This window comes from Monopterus albus, unplaced genomic scaffold, assembly GCF_001952655.1.
Source record: "Monopterus albus unplaced genomic scaffold, M_albus_1.0 scaffold75.1, whole genome shotgun sequence".
NCBI classification, from domain to species: Eukaryota; Metazoa; Chordata; class Actinopteri; order Synbranchiformes; family Synbranchidae; genus Monopterus; species Monopterus albus.
The window spans coordinates 373051-376007 of record NW_018127955.1 but is presented as its reverse complement, the minus strand read 5'-3'; the positions used below and the strand labels follow the sequence as shown (position 1 = coordinate 376007).

The window sequence follows — 2957 nt, the reverse complement described above, 5'->3', positions numbered from 1 at the left end:
TGTTAATAATTTTTTGGCAAAAAAAAAATCAATTTACTTTCAATGCAAATTGTCTGAGATATTTTATTCTTAATAAGTGATGAAAGTCTGCCTAAATGCTAAAAACATATCACATAATCTCTCATATTTGGTTTGTATGTTTTATTGTGAAAATATCTTAAACTATACCTTCTGTGAAGAGGTACTTGATACTTTTGAAATGCACAATATAATTACTCCACTACATGTCACACCCACACTAGATGTCTTGATATGTACTGAGACTTTACACCACTACCTACATTTTTGTTGCCGTTTATAAACTGGAGACAATACCCGATGAGTCAAAATTTCATATAAAAAGGGCCACACCTTAGCAAAGCAGAATCTCCTATGAGCAGTCATCAGTGTCTAAGTGTAACTGTGTCTGTCTCTGTACATGTTGAAGTGAGTGAAAAGTGGTAGATTTATTCAACAGAGGTAGAATGTAAATCAAAAAAAAAGAAAATGTTTGCTTTGTATAAGTGGCTTTTGTTTTTGACACATAGACAGTGATGTAGTCTAGGCTGCATTCTCATCTTACGAAATGTATCAATATAATCAACCTATGGCTCAGACATGTTCTTACCCGCATTAGTAAGGTTCATTGTAGTACTGTTGCAACAGGCCCATAACATCAACATGTCATTTAACAAAGTTTCTCAATTTCAGAGAAGTGACACACTGATTTTAGATGGGAAGACCATGTAGCACATTACTGGGAGTACAAGACAACCTGGCAAAACAGTTAATTATGTGTATGTGGAAGAACTTTGGCCAGACTGAAATGTATTACTGAGCCATATTAGGGACTAAATGTTTGGATATCTCAACCCTCTTTTGAAAATTATGCTTCTTGGAAGTCCATCTGCTTAGTGGGAGTGCAGTACAAAATTGCTGAACTACCCCTTTAAGCAAATATACACTTTACTGTCACTTTATTAAGTCCATTTACACACTGTAAAGTAATCAAGTACAATGACTGTGCTTCATTACAAAGCCTGTGATGGTCAGTTCTTGTTAAACCATTCAGAGAGGTTTAATATGTTTATTATTTAGGTTGGAGATAATGGTGATGTTGTACTGGACTGCATTATATTGAAATATGCTTCTAATATTCTTCCTCATTTTAATAAATTAATAAAAAACAAACAAACAAATAAAACATATACTCCAAAATGTACAGAAACTGAACTTAAAGCTACAGTATGTAACTTAAGGTAGCATTAGCATGAAACAAACATGAGCTGTGCTCTACTACGATCATGTTTGGATACAGAGCATTGTGAGTTTAATTTAAACTCCTGCTACATTAAAGTTTGCTGCATGAAAACTCACAATATTACATTTTTACAGGGTTATGGAAGTTCAGGGGCATCAGGGGAAGAAGTACTCAGATCCTTTACTTAATTAAAAGTAGTAATACCACAGTGCTGAAATACCCTGTTACAAGTTTGAAATACTTTACATACTGCTGGGTAGCTTGTGAATTTCTCACCAGTAATTAATAAAGTCAGCCTACCTAAAGTTGTCAAATAGGTGCAGTGCAATAAAGAATTTGCCTCTGAAATGAGGCAGCAGGAAATGGAAACAGCCCACAGGCCTACTCAAGTAGCCTAAAATACAAATAGGCCCTATCTCAAAATTGTAGGAGTAAATGTAGGCCTAGTTAGTTACTTTCCACCACTGTAAAGGGGTCTTGTCAAACATACGTTACACTGTGGTGTTTTAACATAAAATGATGTATGTAAAAATGGTGAGAAGGTCTTCAGTCCACTTTATTCAATTCTAACTGCGTGAGTGTGGTTTTGTGTGAAATGCCCCTTTACCCAGCCCATGATTGGGTACAATGGAGAACAGAAGAGGGCTCCCTCGCCGCGGTCACGAGAGCGCTGGGATAGTGACGTCACTTTCCTAAACCGGGCAGTAGTCGTCGTTGAGTTCCGAGCGCGAGACAGGCAGGAGTCCGTGAACAGTTCAACTTTTAATGTATGCGGGCCGCGCCGGGCCAGTGTGTAGCTCGGGTACGCCGTTTACTTCTCTTTTATGCATCCTCCCGCTTGACTTAGCTCGACAACGGCTCGCTGTTTTCTCACCGGTTCGGTAGCTGCTGTTGTTTGGCACAAAAAGCGCTTGTGTGTCAGTCTCTTTTATGTGTCCAGCCCTCCTGCGACTCCAGCAGGGTGAGTGTGTCTTGTAATTTCATATCGTGTAAGATGTTGAACAAAAGCCTCCTAAAAAAGTTAACTGCTAAATTAAACAAGTGTTTCCTGTGCGTCCCCTCGGCCCAGTCACAAGGCGTTCAATCTGAAATTCAACTGTTTTGTGTACAGTGATGCTCGTGTATATTTTTTGTGCTAAAGGATTTGGGGACTTTCTTGTTTGAGGAGCTGTATATTTACAGGTGAACACTAAATAAACTGTGCTCTTTCTTAAATGTTTTGTTTGTGGCACCATGTGGCCATTATCAGACTTAATTCGTGCTTAATTGAAAGAGTGATAGTGGATGTAATAGTAAAGTTTGCTCATACAGTGGCATTTGCGAGAACACACTTATATAACATTTCTGCTAATTAAACGAGCTTTCAATCTCAGCAGAGATGTTCTCAATGCACCACCATGTCTTCATTCTAATTTGGATCTCATACAAAGTTTTGATATTGGTAGACCAATTCTTTTTCTCAGTAAATGTTATCAGAAAATTATTATTTGCCTCACCAATGTAGTAGGCCAGCTGATGTAAATCTGAATGGCATCAATGTTGCCAGAGAAGCCCAGACAGGACTGTCCTCCATGGACCATATATTACATCTCCTTTTCAGTGTCTGCCCATGTAGTCTAAAGACTGAAATCTGATTGCTTGTATCATTGTTGAAATACAAGCAGACACAGAGGACCCTGGAAATAATAATAATAATAATAATAATAATAAATCAGGT

General features: G+C 37.8%; 1 protein-coding gene across 3 annotated transcripts in view; it reads left to right on the top strand.

Annotated features, from left to right (window-relative positions):
* Positions 1 to 1699: 1699 nt before the first annotated feature.
* The window catches only part of rai14 (retinoic acid induced 14), a 37348-nt gene continuing 36090 nt past the window's right edge, over positions 1700 to 2957 (top strand). Inside the window, exon 1 of one of the 3 annotated variants that reach the window (XM_020606009.1) lies at positions 1700 to 2201. The gene's annotated coding sequence lies outside the window, so the exon portion shown is untranslated. The remainder of the gene's footprint in view (positions 2202 to 2957) is intronic. The other 2 variants (XM_020606008.1, XM_020606006.1) reach the window with 2 other exon arrangements.